We start from the raw sequence: 23,030 nt of genomic DNA on the forward strand, positions 1-23,030 counted from the left end.
TTTAGACCATCAGCAGTTCTGCTAATGAGGAGTTCACAGGCGGAAAGGGAACCTTCAGGGTCACCTGAGGCAGGAGTCACCATGGACTGTAATATTTGTCTTCCTTGTACTTACAGATACACGATCAGGGTCCCAGCAGGAGCATCATACAAATAACAGTAAAAGGCTTTTGTTTATGTGTACCCAATCTTGTTTCAGGGAGGAAAAAAATGCTGGCTTAAAAGGTTATATCAAGTAAAACAAAAAAATCAATGGGTGAAGATACTGGGACAGAGGGAAGTAATAGCAGGAAGAGGGAAATAGCAGGAAGAGGACATGAGGGCTGCAGACAGAGATAGCACGTATCTTGGGAGGTCTTGTAAATACACTGGAGAGACCACTGCTTTGGCTCTGTGTTCCTTCGCAAGCAAGGCAAAGTGGGAATCGGGGCCAGATACACAGTTCACGGGGTCTTTAAGATTCAGTAAACTAGTTACTAGGGAAAAGCACAAGTTCCCACAAGGAGCAAGTGAACTGAGCATCAGCAACACCCTGATGAAAGTACAGCTGTGACAGTCATGTGTTTGTTTGACCCTGTCGTGCTCATTTTTATTTATCAATTACATAGAACGGTACACAGAATGCAAACTTTCTGTTAGTAACTTTTAAAAAAATGTGTTTTTATTGCTTTTTCCGAGAGAGAGGAAGGGAGAGAGATAGAAACATCTATGTGAGAGAGAAGCATCCATCGGCAACTTTTTTTTCTTTCTTTTCAATGTAAAATAAGTGACACCTCAAATGAGATTAAAGATGGGGTACTTATCCTACTTCCTAAACTCTACCCTAGAGCCCACAAGATCTTAAATTTTTGACTTTCTGGTGTAAAAAAGACTGTGTTCACTAGATGGCAGTGTCAACAACCTTTGGGGAAATGAATAGAGGGTCATGAATGTCTTAAATACTGAAAATGTGGAAAAGTAGGAAAACCATTTAATTAAACATCCAGGATCTCATTTCTAACACCCCACTCGAAAGAGAATTTTCCACTGGGTGCTTGTGCACGGTGGCCGCAGCCAGGTCACAAGGAGCAAACCTCCCAGCAGCAGGGTCTCCAGCCACTGTCCTTCGCTGTCTTCTCGTTTGAACCTTCAGGTGCTACAGGGCAGGCGTTACGGACTAAGGTCTCGGGACCAGCTGAGGGATAACGGTGTATTGATAAGGTGCAAAAATGTGTAATAAGTGGGAACCTTTTATAGACCCTCAGTGTTTGCTCATTTATCATTTCTTGCATCCAAGCAACCTGACCTCTCTCAGGGAATGAAGTGATGTATTTCTGCGTGTATAAAAAAGCCTTTTGCCCATTTCCATCCTTGAGGAGAGATTGCATATTTTTTTTTGTATTTTTTAAACAAAAAATTTAAATTTATTTTAAAATCTTAATGGTATGAGATTTTTGGTATTTGTTGAATTTCAGGATTTCTATAGCATATCTTGGGTAGCACATGAGAAGTCCCAGGAAAACTGATCTCTGTCCTGTTCCTCCAGGTGCTTAAGAGCAGTGCTGCTGGTGTTCGAGCAGGACAGCCCTTGGCTGGGTGGCGCTGCCCCTGAGCTGCAGGCTGTCCTGCATCCCTGGCTCCTGAATGCCCGCGTGTCCACGGTCATTGTCACCACCAATAACGCAGATGTCCAGGGTCTCCTTAGAGCGGGGAGGTGGTGGCACTGCCCAGGGTTGAGGACTGCTGGGACTAGAGATTTTGGTGTAAGTGAAGGAACTTGTGGAATTTAGTGGGCATAATCTCTGTGTACATTAATAACTTTATATTTTAAAAACTCACAGCCACCACCCTGCTACCTTAAACTTCTCGTTTGCATTTATCTATGGATTTCGATTTCTAATAAGTCTACATAAACACAATTTTTACCAAGTATAAACTTGTACACATATAATTCTAGGGCATGCTCTTTATGTAACCTTATCAGGTACTTTTTCTTGTACTCCTTATTGTTTTTCTGTTAGTCTACACATCATGTCCAGATAGTCCATTCTCCTCCACCTTGCCTCTCCCTTCCCTTTTAAAATAACTTTCTTTGAAAGTTACAACCATTTATTTTTTCTGCTGTGAATTTTAGTATTTTGAGATCTATAATTTTTTTTATTATTTTAATTGCAATTACTAACATACAAAGGAGGAATTGAATTGCATTCTTTGCTGTTTTAGTCCATCTGGCATCATCTGTTCTCTTTTTGCTTAACTTTCCTTTGGAGGAAGGCTTGCCTTTTGTTTTCTGACCCTAACTGATTTCACCTGCCCTTGAAGCTGGTTTGCATACCCACATGCTATTCATTTTTAGATTGTGCTAATTGAAAAGAGGAGTGATCTGTTTCATTTCTCTTTTCCCATTAACTAGACTAAAAACAGCACTTGAGTTTAAGACCTGGACTTTAGGATTTCTTTTTGTTCCCTTGGTACCTAGCAGAGGGTCTGTCCGTAGTGTATCTTCCAGCTAAAACCTTGGTTGATTGGAGTGTTCCCAGTTTACCTTCCCTGGTTGGTCTTTGCATTGGTACAGTTAATAGCGGCTTCTAGATATAGGTGAGGTCACCATAAAGTATGTCCAAGATATCAGGAGCAAATTTTATAGCTTGGATGTTTAAAGACAGAAGATAGGGTAAAGAGATCCCACGTGGCACCTGACCGAACAAAAGATCCCTCAGTAATGGAAAGACGAGGACGACAGCTGCTGAATCCGGGTGGAAGAGTGCTGGCCTGCTTCGGTCCGCGGTATGCCAAGGTCCACAGGCATCGCCAACTGATAAGGTGTGCTGTGCCCCGAGTTGATTCCATTTGCCTGCCCGGACAAGCCTCTTCAGACCCAGAAGCCCAAGGAAAGTCTCTCATGTTAAGGAGCAGCAAGGACTCTTTTGCACCCATCATTCCAATGTTATCTCAACACCAGGCTCTGCGCTGGCAACCGACCCCCTGCAACCCTGCGTGCCCCCCCATCCCCACTCCCGCAGCACAATAAAGAAATGCTGTTTAATGCTAAAGGATTCAGTCAACAAGATGGAATTTTAAGGTTTAGGTAATCTTGGGGACTTGTTTGGGTTACTAGGCTTTTAACTTTTATCCAGTTCCCAGAACTGGCTTATTGCGAGGATAGATCCATGGACTCAGGTGAAGCTGTTTTGGCGATCGCTTCGGTGACTCCTCGGGCGCTGGCTGATGTTCTCTCGGCCCGTGTCAGGAGCAGCTGGATTAAAGAGGGCGGATCGTGTGCTGATTGTTGGACTGCACACTTCACCCACCGATTAAATTGCTATCAAACTGCACAACCCAGAGCTTTATTTTACTTTACAAAATCTTTATTTTGTTTGCCACTTCTCCAAGCTGTCATTTAACCTAAAACCTGGTTGTCTGCACACCCTGTAAGGAAATATTTGATTTATATTCAGTTGATACCAAATTTTACCATTGAATACGTCCTACCATTTATCCACCCACCCAGCCATCTAGCCAAGCTTTATTAAGTGCCCTGAGTAAGACACTCAATATCAGTTAAGATAGTAATTATACCACATGACCCAAAACCTCAGTGCTCTCAAAACAAAGATCGGTTGCCCAGGAGTCTTACATGTGCCTTGTGCATCAGCGGCAGCTCTATATAGACCTCAGTGTCCATGGAGCAGCTCTGCCTGCATCATTGCTACTTTCAGAGCAGAGGAGGAGAAGAGAGCAAGGTGAAGTTCCAGCTAGCGCTTCAAGCTTTCCCCTGGAACTGATGTGTGGTCATCACCCAAAGCAAGCCACGTGAACATACTTGAGTTCAGCAGGGTGGGGATGTGTACTTCCCCCTGGGAAGGGACAGGACATTTTGATGAATAGCAATATAATCCGCCATAGTTCAAATAATGCATTTCACACCCTGGAAGATCTTAATATCCCGAGAGAGTAGTTTTCAAAATATAATACCATAAGTGAATGGTGAGTCAGGTTGATTCCCCCCCCCCCCATTCTTGCAAGGAATCTATGATTATATTTAATAAAGCATAACAGTCATGATGTATTTGAGGTATCTTGAAAGTTACTTTACTGTGGCTTCATTTATTAGTACAGTGGCTTCATTTAACAGTCTGTATTCTACAACTGTCACTTGTTGGCTTTGCTGTTAAACATTTCTTTTTCAAAACCAGACATGTCTTTGGTCTACAAAAGCTAAATGGAAGCAGGTGAGGGAAAGGATTGGAAAGAAGGAATAAGGGATGGCAAATGTCTGATGCCCTGGGTTTTATTTCCTTCAGCCCCCCTCTTCCCCAATAAATTTCAGCACAAGTTAGTTTTGCTCTTAACCAGAAGCCAGCCTGACAGGAAGAGCTCAGTGTCTCTGTTACAGCTACTGGAGGGTGATAAGGAGCCAACTACTCTCGTTTCATCTGGCTGGAGGGGGAAGGGGTACAAGCAAAATGGGCAGGTGGGAAAAATTGTTTCCTGGGCTGAAACTTTCCCACCATCAGCTTAGGCAGATAGGCCGACGCTCCGCACCTATCTTCTTTGGCAGAAACTCAGATCAGCAGGCCAGTTCCTGGCGTCCATGCCTATATGCACTTTGAATTGCTTGTTCTGCTTCCCTCTCCTCTGCTCAGGTTTCTCCCAGGAGTAGGCTCTACTTAAGACTTATCACTTTTGTCAAAAAGAAAACACATATTTCTAGAATGGAATATCTTACGGAAAAAGGGTGTGGGCAGAGTGGAGGAAGAAAAGAATCCTGGCTGTTGTCAGTCAACAGTATTTATGGAACCACCCTCCGGATGCCAGGCTTCCTGTGGGCAGTTATCACGCCCACCTGCCTTCTGTCATCCACCCTGCACTAAGACTCCATCCCGAAGAGTATTTCTGCTAGTGCCACCTGCGGAGCTCAGCTTCCTTTGGGTAAAGAACAGTTTCCGAGAATGAAATAGACAGACCTGGACCCCCCGTGGTGTAAAACTGGGGCATTCATTGAGAAAGGTAGTGTTTTCGGTTCCAGATCCAGTTTTTAAGCCAGAAACAGGTCTTGTCTCATTGTCAAAATATTTATCAGGACTTTTTTTTTTTAACATGAAGAGTGCAATTTTTTAAAACGTGCTGACTCGTAGGTACCTAATTCACTGCTTCACACACACAGCAGGCTTCCATGAAATAGTTTTTGAATGGTGGTTAGTGATAGCACTTGCTCAATTAAAAAAAAGAAATCCAACTGCGACACGGCAGAAAGGATGCTTCGATTCGGTAGGAATGCTTCTGCAGGACTGGGTGGGGAGGCAGCCTTTTGTCTTCTGGCTCCAAACATCTATCTGTCCTGAGGCAAAATGGTTCCACCCTATTATCCCGAGAACAATCTGTGACTTCTGAATGTTTGAAAACATTTACCTGCCACTTTGAAATAGAGAGTAATCTTGTTGAAGAAGAGAGGTGGAGAATTAATGACCACACTTTGCTTATGTGGTCGCATGGTGACTTAAGAAAGTATTTTTCAATGTGGACTTAACATTTACTGAACTCACGGTCACTGTCTGTTGATGAAAGCCTACAGCACCCTTAGGAGAGAAAAAGAATGGCCGTAAGTACATGGAGGGCTCTCTCTAAAGAAATGCCACCTGGTCAGTTAGAAGCCCCTTTGTAGGGCCGACTCTCAAGTTCTTCCTTCAGAGTCAATGCTAGTCTCGGGGGAGTAGGGGAGATTTATAGTGCTTTCGAATTTGGGGTGTTGGGGGTGGGTGTCTGATCCATGCGTCGAGAATAGTTTTGATAAATGTTATATTTCAAGCCATACAGCACTTAGAGGTATCATGCTGCATAGTCTTATTTACCTAGTTGGGTGGAAGGTGGGGGAGAGCAAGGTGGGAGGAAATCAAGACTTCGGCATCAGCGATGAGCTGGTGTCATAGAACTTCTTCCTTGGGACAGGTAACTGTACATCATTTCCCCTTAATATCATCAGATTTGGTTTGGCCCAGTTGCTTCACATTTTGAAAATGTGCATTTACACAAAGAAGAGCTGACGTTAGTTCAGAATAGCTAAGTATGCCGTTCTTTTATCATCAAATGAACTACGACGTGATCCATCATAGCTTCCCAGCGTTCAGCGAGGGACAGAGTAGATAATGGTAATCTGATGACCCACAAGTAATTTTGCCTTAAGTAATGGGGTGCCCGTGGACTACAGAATACAGATTTCCTCGAGTCAGCCTTACTGTAATTTTCATATGTCATAGACCCATATTAAAATGTTAATAAAATTTGTGAAAACATTAGTCATTTGCTATAATTTTAAAATACTTTAAACAGAATCTTCCTCAGATGGTATTATTTTCCCGAAGATGTTTAGCTGGGTGAGTCTTTTGCTGTATTCTCAGTTGTCTAGTCCAGGTCCAGGCAGGCCGGAAGCCTTTGCCCGGGCGCTGGTGTCTTCTGAATGCCCTTGCTTGCCCTTGCTCGGTGTGCTGCAGTGCACAGCCACATCCCAGTCCTTTCCCGGCCTTCCTGGGACGGGCGTCAACCCTCACCACCCCTCCCCTCAACCTCCTTCACGGGCACGGTGAGCACCAAGGAGTTCTTTGCACGAAAGAAAAATATTTTTAATTAGTTAAGGGGATAGAGTAGAGTTAGGGATATAAGGTTTGAAGGACTAAGATGTGGCATTTCTTTTATCAATGACTACAGCCCTGTGAACACTTTTACTCTTGACCTGAATATAGGGCACCAGTTTGCTAATTGAATTGATCAGATTCCAAATTGAAATTAGTCATCACTTGATTTAACAGAGTTAAGCCTCTTGGGTTAAATTCTCTAATTTGTTTTCTCCCATCGGGTCTATTTGAATCCTTACTTAAGGGCCAAACTACCAAAATGTCAGAATGCCCAATACCAGAAATCTAAGGCATTTAATTAACTCTCTCCTCTTTTCAGGCTTCTTACCTAAAGTAAGAATTTTGCATTTGGGCCTCAGCTGATCAGGTAATTAGAACAGCTGACAGCTGTCAGATGGAGTGTTAGCAGGCTGGACATTCTCAGGTCATGACAAAGAAAGAATCTGAGTCCACACAGGGATTTCTGATCATGTGGCCCATTATCCTGAGGAGAAAAAAAAAAAAAAGACTTCAAGGCCTTAGTCCTCAATCATTTTGTACTGATGATTCTACTCTTTTCTTACATTTTCAAGAAACGGCAATTCTAGGCAGTTAGAGATGAAAAGTGTGAAACTCCATGATCTAGTCCTTTCTTTCCCGTGACTAATAGGCGTTCTTCCAGCCTGCGTTGATTTTCTCCCCATCAAGAGCGTCGGCTGTCCTCTGCTCTCCTAAACAGCGCCTTCTACGAGTGCAGCTCAAACCCCACTTTGCAGCCCAGCCTGCTCACTCCCTTGCTCCTACACTACCCATCATGGCATCTCACTGTTGACCTTCCCACGTGGGCTATGCTCTCGTCACTGGAGGGGATGTAGTCCAGACATGGGGGAGGAAGAAACCCAAATGCTCTGCCAGATGAGTTGAGTAACATTTTGCCTCTTTCGTTCTAAGGAGCACAGGGATTACCATGGAAGGTTAGGTCAGTGGGCCTAAACCTAGGCTATACATCGTCTGAATTGCTAACGAATGTTTGTTTTTTTATACATTTGCCAAGGCCTCACCCTGGACGTATTGAATCAGTCTCCTGAATTGGGAGCTGGGCTGGGTACTCAGATGCTTTGCCCTGCAGGAGTTCACACAGCCTGATGGAGGAAAGGCAGAAGAGTCGATCTAATTACCATCATGACATTATAAATGCTCTAGGAGAGCCAAGCTTCTGCTTGTGTGCAAGCCATTGTCATTTACTGAAAGTCCCATGTGCTAGGTGCTACACACATATATGATTTCATACTTTATCACCTTCCATGGTATGCTTTTAGTCATTCTTGCAGATTAGGAAAACTTGGAGTGGTTAAACTACACAGCCGGGGTCTCAAGCCAACTAGTGGTGGAACTGATCATTTAACCCACAGCTGTCCAGCATCAAAGCCTGTGTGCAATCCTGCCTGGACTCTGAGGTACTGGGGCTCTGTTGATCACACACTTTAGCAAACCTTGCTTGAATTCATGTATCCACGGATTCTGTAGCACTTTTTTCAGTACCATGAGATTCTAAATTAGGCAAATTAGCCTAAAACCTATATTTTCTTTTACTCAAAGTCTGCATTTTAGAAATAAAACTGTTTGGTAAAAATAATGCATGTACATTTTAACACATTTCATCAATGTAGAAAAATAGAGAGGGAAGATGAAAATAATTCTAGAATTCTATCAAATTGTTGAATGGTTATTTCTGGGTAGCTTACTCTGTCACTCATGCATTATGCAAGTGTAAGAATCTGTATAAAAGAATATAAATATATATATATATATATATATATATATATATAAATAAAGAAGTAAGTGGTTTGCCCAGGTTCAGATGCTCAGTTATTCATCAGTTCCTATTAACGGAGCTCAGACCACTGCTTGACATCCTTGGTGGCCTGTACATAAGCTGTTTATTATGAAAGGGGGAGAGAGAGTACAAATCTTAGATGATATTCAAACCAATGCTGAATTATAATGTTTTCCCACACATAGGATCTCTTCTTTGTTACCATTGAATGTCTGAATTTTAAACAGAAGATTCTTGGCCATGAGCTTCAGCCTCGGTCTACCATTTTTTGACCATAGAGAACATTTTGTCACGGGTAACATCCATGCCGTGGAAATTAGGAAGTTTTTGCCCTGAACGTCTTCGGTAATTAGCTTGAATTTTCTAAATACAGCTTCACCATTCTGCCAGTCAGCTAGGCTCATTTCAAAAACATGACCCTTGAGACCATCAGATGCAAGTTTGGTTCTTTGAGTTCTTGTGACTCGTGTTTGCACATACTTCTTACATTGAACAGAGGGGTGCTTTCACACCATACCAGGATTTCTTAGAAAACAGATCACCCACTTTCTTCTTGGCTCCCTTTTGCTGCCTTTCGTACAGCGCTTGTTCTTGCCGACTGCCATGGTGCTGTTCAGAGGGCCGAAAGCTGAATTGTAATTTTCAAAAACTGAAATTTACAAATTTTTTACAAATATGTTTTATTGATATTTTAGAGGAAAAAAGAGGGAGAGATAGAAACATCGATGTGAGAGAGAAACATCTATTGTGCCTTTTGCACGCCCCCTACTGGGGATGGAGCCTGAAACCCAGGCATGTGCCCTGACCGGGAATCAAACCGAGACCTCTCAGTCCATGGGACAATGCTCAGTCCACGGAGCCACACTGGCCAGCTACTCATTTTTTAAATATGAAGTTTATTTTTCATTAAAATGGCTTTCAACTTTCTTTAAGCTTCTAGATACAGTTTGCTTTGAAAGATTTTCTTATCATGGGAGTTTACAAAGTATGGGGAGGAGAAGGGCGATGGGAGTCATCTAATTGGGCCAGTCGAGGAATACCTGAAACCTGGGTAAATTCATTTGGAATTGATGACACATGTTTTCAGTCTTGATGAAAAACTTCCTTGGAGCTAAAAGAAGCTAGTCACCTGTGTGTCTCATCATGTCAGGCCATTTCAAGCTCTGTGTGATGGGGCACTGGTCTAGGTGTGCCGAGAGACAGCTACAAGGACAATGAAGGCATTAGGTCCTTTCCTGGAAGAAGCCTAAAATCCACTGGGAGCAGCGAGCAGTGTGTAAGTGATTATTTAAATCTCAAATGAATCTAGTATGTCCCTGGAGAGCTGCCTAAAGGCCTCCCAAAAGTTACATTAAAGTTATCCCCTTTAAAAAATTCAAAACAAACAAACTTCTCAGCAAACCACCAGTGAGAGCCTGTCTCTGAGCAGGAGCTGAGGGGTGTGCATCCAAATAGTCCTGAGTTTAAAGCTTAAGTCTTGACTCGGATTTACTTTGTGCCCTTGAGCAAACCCATTAGCTTTTATAGTCCTTAATTTCTCAGTCACAGAATGGCAGTGGAGCCTAACGAGAATATCTGTGAAATTGGTATTTGTAAGGTGTTCTGGGGTCTGAGAGGTGCTGCTCAGGGTCTATGCAGTTAGCACTGTTAATGTACAGGGCAGACCCCGGAAGCCCACAGAGGCGACTCTTCTTCAGCAGCCAAGTCCTGCAGTTTAGCAGTAAAAGCCAGGTTTCCTCAGGGAGGAAAAGACCGCTATCACGGGAAAGATTTGATTAAACCCTTTTTTAGTACGTTTTCCAAAGTCTGTATCCAGTAGGGCACCCCCCCTCCCCCCCAGTTAAAAACCCTTAAGGATTTAGCTGTAAGCCGACGGTTGAGGATAGGAAACATTTAAATCTTTAAGAACTTGAATCCAACAAAAATGCTGGCCGCCAGCCTGACTGGGGTGAAATAAACCTTGTTTCCACGTTTCCCAGAAAAATTGTTTATTGCTGGGCAAAGCTCAGGCCTCCCTGTTTTTTGTTTGTCTGCTCTCTTTTCATCCACAGGAAACTTGTGGGTTGGGTCTTTTGATAGTTATCCGCTATTAAAAGTTCTACATTTCTACAACGCCTGCTTCTGTAAGGAATGTCTAGAAAAGACCAGAAGTTGAGATTGTTTAATCACTTTTTAAAAAGTAGTGTTTTGGACAGGACTTTGCCTTGATCTGGTTTGTTAACTAAAATGGCCCCTCTAGGAAACATCCTGAAATAGAAATATACAAACAAGTGTTCAGAATAAAATGAATGTAAAGAAGTTTCAGGTCTCTTTGGCCCAACAAGGACCCATGCTTTAAAATGATCAGTCTCGCCCTGGCCGATTTGGTTCAGTGGTTGGAGCATTGGCCCACGGTCCAGAGAGACCCAGGTTCGGTTCCCGCTAAGGGCATGTGTCTCGGTTGCAGTTTGTCCCCAGCCCCGTTTGGGGTTGTGTGGGTGGCAGCCAGTCCATGTGTCTGTCTCACGTTGATGTTTCTCTCTCTCTCTCTCTCTCTTCCTCCCTCTCTCCCTCCTGCTCTATCTGAAGATAAATGCAAAAAAAATGTCCTCGGGTGAGGATTAAAAACTAATAATAAAACGATCGGTCTCCTAAGGCTGTTGGCTTGGGGAGATGCTTGTGTATTTGAAGACTCTGAGAGAATTTGGCCCTCTTTCTAGACGGCTAATATTTCCCACCACTCAGTATATTTCCCAGTTTTACCTACTTTTTGTTGCCCCAAATTATCCTTCTCATCCTGAGCCTCTTAAGCCTACCCTTAAATTCAGAACCGTCCCTGTACTGATTCAGGTTTCTGGAGCTCCCCTTGAATTCCTTGCCTTCCGTGTGAGTACACCAGTGTTCCCCAGTCTCTTCTCAGCTTACTCCCCTTCCTCCCCTTCCTGTCCTGGGAAGCCACGTTGTCTGTATTCATTCTTATTTATTTGCTATGTTCTTTTCTTAGCACCCATACCTTATTTTCAGCCAGAAAGAGAGGTGTTCCTTAAGGACTGCCATCCTTAAATATTTAAAACCAGGTGTAAGATATAGATTGTCCTTAGACCTTCCTCTCATATTCAAGTTGTGGACAAGTCCACCCAGAGTCATGTTATAGATGAGGACAGAACCTGGGTACTGGTCAACCCCAAGTCTCCATTTCCTCCTCTCCTTCTCCCTAAACCATAGGCCCCCTTAGAGTACCCAGGATACTCAGGTTAGAAATCGAAGCCCTCATCTTTGACCCCCCGTTTCTCACTCTCAGCCGAGGTACCGAACCTCCCCTTTTGAAGCTGCCTATCTTCTATCCTGTTTGATTCCATTGTCAAGTTGCCTCCTAGAGGCTGCCTTCATTCTGTTGCTGTGAAAACATCATGTCATCCCAGCTGGCATTTGGATTTTGTTGTAGGTGTAATGAGTTTCAGGGAGACCGGGGGTGAAGGTGTGGGATCTGTGCACTTGTTTAAGCATAAACACAATGTGTTCTGGACTGGTGTTTTTTTCTCCCCTTTCTATTTTCGCCAGTAGAAGTAACCAACCCTCAGGAATTTAGGACCTACGCCAAAAGTTAGCAGTATTTATTTATTTACTTTATAAGGACTTATGAAGTGCCTGATTTATGCACAGCCCTCTGCTAAATGAAAATTGCACACACACACACCCATAGAAAACAGGCTCTGACTAAAGGAGCCCTTCCGAATATTTGTCTCGAGAATAATTAGTATAATTTTTATTGGCACAGTGCTTTGGTAGTATACCAGGTGCTTTTAAACTGCAGTTGCTTGTTTCATTTCCTCAGTAGCCCTAGAGAAGGTCTTGTCTGCGTTCCATTGGTGAGCAGTCGAAGCTGGGAGAAGTTCTTTCCTGGCCCCGGAAGCCAGCGTGTCCGGACCTGCTCCTGGTTGCGGAGTCCTGGCTGCCCTGCCTGCCTTCTGTGTGCTTTCCTTCCCTGCAGTTGGCCACCCGTCAGATGCTGTCGGTCTGTATGGACTTGGCTTTCTGCCTTGCCCCTTCGGGTTTAGATATTCTTAGCGTCAGGCTCTGAATAACTCCCAGGATGGCACTGATGGTGGGTGAAGGTTCCTCCAGTCCTGTTCCCAGGTGCACATGTTTCTGTGTGTTACCGTAGCTAAAACCGGGATGCACTGTGTTGTCGCCACTGAAGGTCACTTTTTCCAGAGGGTTGGCCTCTGCCGGTTTCCTGAGGCACTTCCACAATGAGACGGCGGTCTAGCATTCCTGCCTGAGGGTGTGTGGACCATGCTGGTGGTGGGCGTTCAGAGTACCAGCCCACCCGAGTACTGCCTACGGTTCAGATCTTCAGGGGAGATCTCCTCGTCCCTCTGCCCGGTTCCGAGGGCCCCTTGCCATCCTCCTCTGCATGGCAGGTTTATTTCTTTGTGGCCGTTTGGTGCCCCAGCTTCATGTGGGGCTCCCTATCCAACTCCCCATCTCGGTGCTTTTGCGTTCTCAGTGGTACATAAAAACTGCCCATGTTGTGATGATGACATCTCTGAGTTGAGTGGTAAGAGTAACCCTGGATGGCCGTTGGTGTTGCCCTGCTTAGTCTTTTTTTTTTTGACTTGGGAGGAATAGGTGGGTATTTCTTCCTTGCTCCTCACCCCCCAGGCTGAGGCTTGCTCACCTGCTGAGACACTGCCCCCCCCCCACCCCCGCCTTCCTGGCAGCTGCCTACCTCGGTTTCTTGCTGGTTGCACACATGCACCAGAAATACAATGTTAATAAATATTTCTGCATGTAGTAGAGAAACAAGCCATAAACATAATCAGTTGCCATCTGCTTAGATGAGTTGCTAGGATAAACAATGACATTTTCTGACTCAGTAACTTAATTATTCTTGTGCCTCCTGTAAGGCGCATCATAGATAAACAAATTATAAAAAACAAACCCATGTCCTGAGAGAAAATGCGCTGGTCTCAGAAGCAAACATGAATAACAAGGGACACCTGGTCCCCTTCTCCCAGTGAAGGTACAGAACAGCTCCTCAGTCCTCACTCCTTTATTGTCCTTCATTCCCACTTGTGATCCACAGCAGACGTGGGAGCTACAACACCTGCTGTGTCTGTAGAGGAAATGGGTACGACGGAGTGGAGAGGTGAGCTCATCTTTTCGTGGACTGTGAGTGCTCATTTTAACAACACAGGGAATAGTGATAGGAATAAAAGGTAATAATTAATTGAAAGCATCAACAAGTTTCAGATGTGAAAAGTGATAAAAGGGAACTGAGAGGCTGCAGGAAGCTTAGCCCAGGTCTGGTTGCTGAAGGCTGCCCAACAAAAAGGCAAAGTCAGGGCGACTGGCTGGTGGGAACACACATCGTGGTGTAAGCAGTTCTAGGAGTGACAGGTGTCTGTCGTCGTTTCTGCTCAGTGTTAATATGTTAGCATACCATCCACAAATATTTTCTTACTCCCTCACTTTGAGACAGAGGGCATGAATTCACAAGTTGAGTTGGAGACAGATCAAATATACAATACAGTTTATACTCAGCAAACAGAATTATTGATGAAAGTTATGTGGCCCTCACAAAAATGACCTCACTAGCACCCCAGGATTCATGGGGCTTCTCCTTGGGCAGCCTTACCCAGGATACATGATTCCACAGTATTCGAGACTTCTCCTTGCCCACCTCTTGGAGGATCATCAGCTAAACTCTCTGGCTCACCCGTTCCACACTGCTCTGCTCCTTGTCTGCACCTCTAGCCCAGACCCCCTATGCTCCCCACACTACTGTACACCTCCACGAGGCAAGTCATTTTCCTTGCTTCAGCCAGAGAAGCCATTCCAAAAAAATAACCCGATACTGTGGCTTCAGGCCTCAAATGACTTCCAGTGACTCCCACTGCTTTCAGAAGAAAACCCAAACCCCTTGGCATGCAAAGGCCGCAGTCTTCCAACCTTGGCGTATTTACTTTCCCACAGTGCCCTGTACACACCCCATCCTGTGCATCGGCTGTGTTCATCTCTGGACACGGCACTTCCTCCCACCCAGGGCCACCTGGCTGCACGGTTCTTTCCATTGGTAGGTTCTGAGCTTCTGGACCACTTCCTGTCCGACCTTGACTTTTGGGCACACTCCTTTTTAGTGTCCCATAAGACAATTAGGGAATAAGAGGTTTTACAGACTATTAAGTAATAATACTTATTACACTTTCTCCTGCCATTCAGGTTACTACCAGCAGTAACTGGTAGTAACTCACAAGGCTCTCAATACTTACTCACAAGACTCCTACTTAATAACATCTCTTTGCTCATACAGCAAAATCCACATTGCTGAGCCCTCAAGAATGTGGTCCAATTCATCTTTCCAGTCTTAAAGTTTGAATAGTTTTAGGTGCTAGTAAAACTAGGTGCAAGAAACACTCCAAATTAAATGGCCTCATACAATGAGCCCTGGCCAGTTTGGCTCAGCGGTTGGAGCGTCGGCCTGCGGTCCGGAGAACCCGGGTTCGGTTCCCGCTAAGGGCACATACTTCGGTTGCGGTTTGTCCCCGGCCCTGGTTGGTCGTGCGGGTGGCAGCCACTCGATGTGTCCCTTCACATCGATGTTTCTCTCTCTCTCTCCCTTCCTCTCTCTCCCTCCCACTCTATCTGTACAAAAAATGGAAAAATATCCTCGGGTGAGGATAAAAAAAAAAACAAAAAAACTAAGTGCAAGAAACACCCCAAATCAAATGGCCTCATACAATGAGAAAAGAGCATCTTTTTCATAACAGAAGTTCAGAGAATAGCTCTCGAGGTTGATTCAGTGGCTTAATGATATCAGAAGCCCAGGTTGTTACTGCCACTGCACTCTGCACCACACCACCCGCTGGCGTGTCCTCTGCATGTTGGCAGAATGGCTGCAGAATGCCGGGCGTCACATCCAGATCACATTCAAAATAAACAAAAGTTTACGTAGCAGAGTAACTGTTGGGGAAACTGGAATTGAAGATCCAGTGGTTCTTATTGTCAAAGGCCTTGATAAAGGGACAAGCACAGTAGTCATTGACAGGAAAGTTAATTTAGCTATGTGGTCTCCATCATTCGTGGTAGATAAAGATATTGCTCATCCAGTAAGTGTGCTGTTGTGGTTCTTTTTCCATCTATACTGTAATTATTTGAGGCTTTCGATCAACTTCTTAAACCTCTTAATACTTTCAGGGTATATCATAGAATTTCCTGTTCCGGGGATTCTTCTGGCAGAGCAATACCATGAAGAAGCATCAGTGTTGTATCACTGACTGGTACCCTGGCCTATCCAACATGACAGCATGAAACTGCAGACAAACCCCTCATTTGTGTTCGAATTTAGCTGCACACAGGACTCGACACAAATGGGAATGGGCAGTGAGTTCACTAGGCTGCCCTGCTCCTACTGCATTTCTTACCTGTGGGGTCAACAAAGCCTCCTCATCTGAAGTCACAGTTGCACCATGTGACCCACTTCTGTTTTCTCCTCTCCCACACTTCTGAGATTTTGCGCTCTTGACTACCATCTTGCATTTCAAGAAGGTAACTGCTATAACTTGGCCTCATTTGCTGTGTCAGTAATATTCTGGTTTTGTTCAGGATAAGCTAACAAACAGAGTTTCACATATGTGTTTCCTGACCATTGGTTGCACAAATGACATTGTTGGCACCAGGCTATAAAGTGTCCCAATGTGCCTTGTTAACTGGAGGCAGAATATTTGGCAAAGAAAGCGTTGATTCTTGACTCCCAGGTTCTGGGCAAACTTTAAGTTGTTCATTCTTTCAAGAGAATTGACATTGTTGTCTTGCATAAGCTTGTTGAACATGACTTCTACCATTGGAGAGGTGCTTGATTCCTGTTCTGACTCTTCCTGTGGAGTGATTCTCTTCTCTGCCATTCAGTTTGACTGCCACTGGCAGGGACAGATGGACCAGGGGACATAACAATGTCCACAGTGTAAAGGCAATTTGCTGCTTTTAACTTGAGGCTGAGCAAATGGATTTGACTGCATTTATTTTTGTGTATTATAATACATTCACCTAAACAAGGTTTAGATGCTTCAAAAAAGGCATAGCATGTGCCCTGGCTGGTTTGGCTCAACAGTTGGAATGTCGGCCTGCGAACCAGAGAGTCCCGGGTTCGGTTCTCGCTAGGGGCATTTACCAAAAAAAAAAAGAAAAAGGGCATAGCATGTAAAATGCCATACCTCAGTGTAGTCCTGCATTCCTGAAGGAGCCCAATAAAAATACTCTTAAGACGCGCCCCCCACCCCCATCTGATGGTAGACACTTTGTTCACCAGGCTTCAAGAGTTGTCTCCAAGTTGTCCTTTTACTTGAGCTGGGATTATGTGCCACTCTATTTTACGTAAATGTACACCTCCCTTATAATATTCTCTCCTTCTTGATGTTGGCAGGAATCGGTTTCTCTGGAGCTCATCTTTCCATAAACAGATTTGATCTTGGATCATTTTACCATCGGCCCTTCTTCTGCTGTGCGTGCGTGCGCGCGCGCGCACGCGCGTGTGTGTGTGTGTGTGTGTGTATGTGTGTGTGTGTGTGTGTACATGCGAGCTCCTGTGCCTGTCTGTCTGTCTCAGACTGTAGGTGTAAGGTCTCCAGATCTCATTGTACACAGCTTCATTTTAGAATAATTCCATACCCGAGTTAGGATCCCAAAAGCTTTCATGCCCAATGCTATGCTTTGTGAAATATAAAACTCTTGGCCCCTCTATTTTAGCTTAACTGCTCAGGCAGGTGAAGTTCATTTGAAGGGAAAGTCCTCGCTGGGACACACATCCGCATTTTCAAATGTGTGACTGTGCTGCGATGGAATTTTGAAAGGGAGTGCTCAGTTTTGACATCAGGTTTTTAGTAGATGTTGCCCAGAGCTGTGTTGATGGCTCAAACCAATCTTCTGTGTACCACCACTAATACTTCAAGCCTGAAAAATGCAGTCCTGTGCGGGGCAGGGGAGCCCTGCAGTGGTAGAAGTCGGCTGTACGGAGCCAGGTTCCCCTGGAAGTGGTAATTAATGCAGTTAGATGTATGCAGTATGTTTAGGGGTAGTCTGGGCATGTGTGTGTATACTCTGTCTTCATCAGATAAACAAATGAGAGTCTTTTACCTAATTGTTTCCTGTGTTGGAATCCACCTCATCACATGCTGGCTTTGGTCATTGGAAGTAAAGTGGAACATCCATCTCGGTAATCCTCCTTTTTTGTTAGAACTCCTGTCCTTTCCAGGAGAAGGGTTTGTTTTTGTAAGATGGCTAATAAGAGCGTCACCACCACCACCATTAACAGACAAACGGAGCCGCGTTCAGAGTGTTCGAAGCATTGACGATTCCAGAGACGGTTAAGGCTTCGTAGCACTTAATGAACTTGGAGCAGAGGGGTCCTCAAGCCACCTCACTTAGGCTTTTCCAACGCAGTGAGAGAGAAGAGCATGCACACACCCATTCCCTTATTCTCTCTCTCCTTAACAAATAGACATCATTTAACAGCCACTTCCCTGAATCAATTTACTAAACTAAAAGCTGGAAAGAAGAGAGTAGAGTTTGGTGGCGGGTCAGGTTTTGGACAGGTGTCTGATTTCACTAGTTGTAGTAGTGCATAAACTTGCTTTTATAAATTTCCTACCCAAAATTTCATCTTCATGGACACACCCAGTCACCGGAACTGAGAGATGGCTTGCATTCCCATGAATGGCTAGCTGGTGGAACTCACCATCTTTGAGAGGGAGAAAAATTCAAGTGAGGCAGAACTGTGTGTGTGAATTTTAACTTGAAATATATTTCAATTTCTAAAGAGAAATTAATTTCTCTCTGTCCTTTACAGTAAGTGGCTTTGTTATCTTTTCTCTCTTTCATCTGATGATCTTCTACTATAGATGGAAGTAAGCTAAGGCTTCCTTTTGGTATTTTGAGAGTTTTATTTTTGTGCCTCTCCTTGGCAGCCTTTCCTCTCCGTAGGCCAGTGTCGACGTGAGGGCGAGGGTAAGCATCCGTGGTGTTCCAGACGTCTTTTTGTTGCATGTTTACATGAGTAAATTTACCTTTTTTTCACCTACTTTAGACTCCATATTTAGTATGTTACAAACCTTTTTATAAACAAAAGAAAAGGAAAGCCTATTTGGAGACATAAAAATAGTGCAGGCAAGGTCATTTTTAAGCATCTGGTTAGATCATAATTTAGAACAATCTTAAAAGTTTTAAACCACAGATTTGTTGAGGGCGGGGGAGTTGACAGTCCTCCATCTCCTTTTCTCCTTGAAATCGCATGCAGATTTGTATGTATGTTTGTGTGTTTGTACTTATTTTAATTTTCTGATGAAAGCGTCCATCCTTTTCATAAGCTTTTCAAATCCACTGCCTTAAAATATCTTTTTGTTGACTAACTTTTACTGTAGTTGTTTTAAGATCTCCTTTATACTATTTATAAACAACTTTCAATATTTGTTAACTCTTTAAATGTTTCTTTTGCAGAGTAAAATCCTCTTTGCAATATATATTTTTGTTTGTTTAATGTACTGTCCACTCAAAATTTTGGTTCAAATACTAGGGGACTTTTCCCAAGATAATGTGATTTAAAAGCAAAGGATTTTAACATAGATGAACTAGACTTAGCTTTGACTTGCCTAGCATGTGGGTATATTCTGGTGCAGTCTGTGAATGTCGCTATGCGGAGAATGTATTGTTCTTCACCGTGGTTGCATCGGTTCTTCCTCATACCGTGTCTGGAGTAAAGCCAGTCTTTTATTTAACCTCTGAAATAGAGGGAACAAAGTAGACTAGATCCTGACCTGCTAGGTCTGGAGACTGACCTATATTGTCCTCCAGGAAAGCAGTTAAACAGAGCACAGATTTTAAAATCAATGTAGTCATTATGGTTTCAGTCAAGATGATAAGTACCTATGGCTTTTAAAAAATATATGTTTTTATTGAATTTTTTTTAGAGAGAGGGAAAGGGAGAGAGAGACAGAAACATCGATGTGAGAGAGAGACATTGATCAGCTGCCTCCTGCAGACCCCTCACTGAGGATCAAGCCCACAATCTGGGCCCGTGCCTTAACCAGGAATCGAACTGGGACCTCTCAGTTCACGGAATGACGCTCAGTCCGCTGAGGAGCCACACTGGCTGGGCAGTACCTATGATTTTATTGTATTTGCTACTCTTTTGAAAAAGAAGCATCAATTACTATTAACCTGGGTAAAAAGGAACTGAGTTCTACTCTGATATTTTTAGGAGTTAAGAATTAGCCTGTAAGTTAATGATCCGTGAAATAAGAGAGATCACTTTTTTAAGAAATGAAATCCATAATGTTTAAAAATTCACATGTGTGTACATAGAGCTATGCAACGAAAGCAAGGTGAAGGGTTAAGGAAGTGTTTCATGATCTGACCACAGATTGTAATTTTGGCCTTAATGATATGACTTGGACACAAAATTAAATATTTATTTCAATAAGCATTTACTGAATGCGTACTCTGTGCTGAGCACTAGACCACACTTGTGCAGGAATAAGAAGAAGCCTTAAAGCCTGATGGTAGACCCCTGGAGCCAAGAGCTCAGGGCAGGGCAGACACCCCATAAAGCCATTCCGTGCCCCTTTGTTTTATGGTTCTCTCAGTTTGTGTTGGATGCCTATTTTGACAATTATTTTGGAAAATATGAATATTACTAGGCACCACAAAGAAGTAGTTTTTAAATATTTAAAGATAGAGTAAAAATGTAGGTTCTGCTTCTTCATCAGAGAACATGCTACGCTGGACAGGTGAGCTTTCCAAATGGCCTCGGATTTGTCCCTCTGAGTCTGTCTTCCCTGTTCCTCTCTCACTTGAACCATTTTAGTTTTAAAACTTTGTGAAATTGATTATATACTTACAGACTTTCTTAAACATATATTGAACATAAACTTTCTTTAGTAAGTTAGGTCTGTCATTGTCAATCATAATTATTGTATCGTGCTATAATAATAAGTGTTTTTAGGAACTGGACAGTTTATAGGGCTGTTTGCTCCAGCATTTCTGCATTTTAAGCATCTTTTTTTTTTTTTTTCTAATCCACACCCGAGGACATTTTTGCATTTATTTTCAGATAGAGTGGGAGAGAGAGGGGAAGAGAGAGAGAAAGAAACATCGATGTGAGAGAGACACATCGAGTGGCTGCCACCCACACAACCCCAGCTGGGGCCGGGGACAAACCACAACCGAGGTACGTGCCCCTAGCAGGAACCAAACCTGGGACTCTCTTGTCTGCAGGCCAATGCTCTAACCGCTGAGCCAAACCAGCCAGGGCAGCATCATTTTTCTTTTTTCATGGTAGGGCTATTTTGTTTTTTAAATTTATTTATTTATTTTTGTTACAAATGTGTCTCCTTTCCCCCCCAGATTCCCCCCACTCTGTCCCCAGTTTTGTTGTCCATGTCCATTGTTCATGCATACTAGCATCATTTTTTTTAATGTGTTCCTGTGCAATTGGAATTTTCCTTTGAGTTACTAGACCTTCCTAGTGCCGGGATCCTTGAATACAGTTCCTCATGTTGTGTGTGGGCGTATCTGCATGTGGACGGACCCGCCTGGAGACGGACAGAGGAGCGGTGTCTCAGTTCCTAAAACCATCGGAAATATGTGTTTTTCTGATGGTCTTAGGCAACCCCTGTGAAAGGGTCATTCAACCCTCAAAGGGGTTGCAACCCACAGGTTGAGAACCGTTGTACTAGACTTTCTAAGGCAACCCCATGATTTTTTATAATCTGACCAGAGGAATGGCGGTGGAACCTGAACAATCAAATTTAACAGAACTGTATGCAAAAGAAGAGTGAGTTGGCGTGGGTTTAGGGTTTCTGAATAAGCTAAGTTCAGAGAGAGTCTTTTCTGGATCACTTATCTATTTATTTGATTATTTTCTATTCTCGTTAGTGACCCAAACAGAGTGGCCAGACAGGAACTGGATAGATAATGATGTTTCATAATATTTCTTAGCATTATAAACAAGTATGCTGTGTTGTTCTTTTATGATATTGATGAAATATGAGACAAGCAGTTACAGCAGCTTAGCTGAAGACTATCACTTTATACCTGTTCGGGTTTTCCTCTGCCTTCCCATGCAGCTTAATCACTTCATTATAACTGTTTACCTTGGGCACTGGTCTGGACGCAAATGAATGAAAACTACAGAAAACAAGTGTAATTTTTTAGTATCCGTACTCTTCCTGTTAAAGATGTATTTAATCCCTAAACTTAAAAAATAATATTGACGAAGGCGCTGAACAACCTCAGTTTCTGATCTATATGCATGTAGCAGAGATGTGAAATACCAGCCTCACCCAAGACCTTCAGTGGGTAGTTTGGGTAAAGTGTTTTTCACAGAGCTGTTGTTGAGGTGCAAGGAAACCCAGCCGAAAACTCAAGGATCTCCGCTGATCTAGCACATTCCCACCTTCTGTTTCCACACGCACCTCACACAGCTAATCTGCCTATCAGAGACTTCCATTTCTGGATGTTCCTTCTCCTTTAAGCTGTATCAACATAGTAGTGGTAAATTCCGTGTTTCTTTTAGCTTTCTCTAATAGGATTATCTCAATATGTTAAAATATCCTGTGTATATGATTTGCTTTCTCTGGGTCATAAAGCGAGAACTTACACACAGGAATAGAAATGTACCAATTCCTTTTCTTATGGAATTAATACATTCATTCAAAAATACATTGTAATTAGTTAATTAGAAATAGCTTTGTGCATTGGCTATCCTAGGCTCTGCATGCTAGATACTTGGAAACCTAGAAACCGTTGTACTTGGAAAGCCCAGTGGGGAAGAGTTGCATGCTGGGAAGGAAAGCCCTTCCCAGTCCAGTAAGTGCTGTTTCAGAACCACATGCCAGGTGGAGCTCACGTCTCTGAACTTCATTCCCTTATCAGTTACTGGGGGGAGTTAGCTCAGGAAGCTGTTTTAAGGCTTAGCTAAGATAATTCATGTGAAATTGTAAAGCTGTGGACGTGACTGTTGTATTGTTTGGTTTAAAACAGAAGCCAGGAGAATTCTTATTCTGAAATCATTCAGATAATCCAGTTATGAGACTGAGTCAAGGGGGATGATGCGCTTCAGTGTTAAATGCAGCTCCCAGGGGAATGTTTGAGGTTGTATTATTAGGAGCCTCTTATTCTAGAAATCATTTCATTGTCATTTATGCTAAGTGGTAATGACATTGGGAATAGCACAGAAATATTTGACATCACACATTACTGTCAGCCTTTCTTTGCGCCCACAGCGCATTTTTACTACATCTCATTAATAAGAATGTATTGAGTCTCACAGCATTGGGAGGTGTGTGTGTGTGTGTGTGTGTGTGTGTGTTACCTCTTTTATAATTGGTTCTAGAGTGTCTTATGGCAATCTTCAAGTGTTTTTATTTAGTTATTCCCACCACCACCACCATACTCTTTTCTGTTAGTTCTTTAAAGGTCGAGAGATTATATATGTCCCAGTTTGCCCAGGGCAGTCCTGGTGTATGCCTGTTGTCCCAACAGCCTATCTGTTTAGCATTTTAGCATTCTCAACAGTGTCCCAGTTTGGACCATAAGTTATGTGGTCATCCTGGCTCAAGGCATAATAAA

General features: G+C 43.2%; 1 protein-coding gene and 1 pseudogene across 2 annotated transcripts in view; one reads left to right on the top strand and one right to left on the bottom strand.

Annotated features, from left to right (window-relative positions):
* LOC118629312 overlaps nt 1-5,472 on the bottom strand; it is an 86,949-nt pseudogene extending 81,477 nt beyond the window's left edge.
* Nucleotides 1-23,030, top strand: part of KANK1 (KN motif and ankyrin repeat domains 1) — a 196,159-nt gene that overhangs the window by 91,526 nt on the left and 81,603 nt on the right. The gene's annotated exons all lie outside the window — the stretch shown is intronic.

Source organism: Molossus molossus, unplaced genomic scaffold, assembly GCF_014108415.1.
Source record: "Molossus molossus isolate mMolMol1 unplaced genomic scaffold, mMolMol1.p scaffold_m16_p_14, whole genome shotgun sequence".
NCBI lineage: Eukaryota > Metazoa > Chordata > Mammalia > Chiroptera > Molossidae > Molossus > Molossus molossus.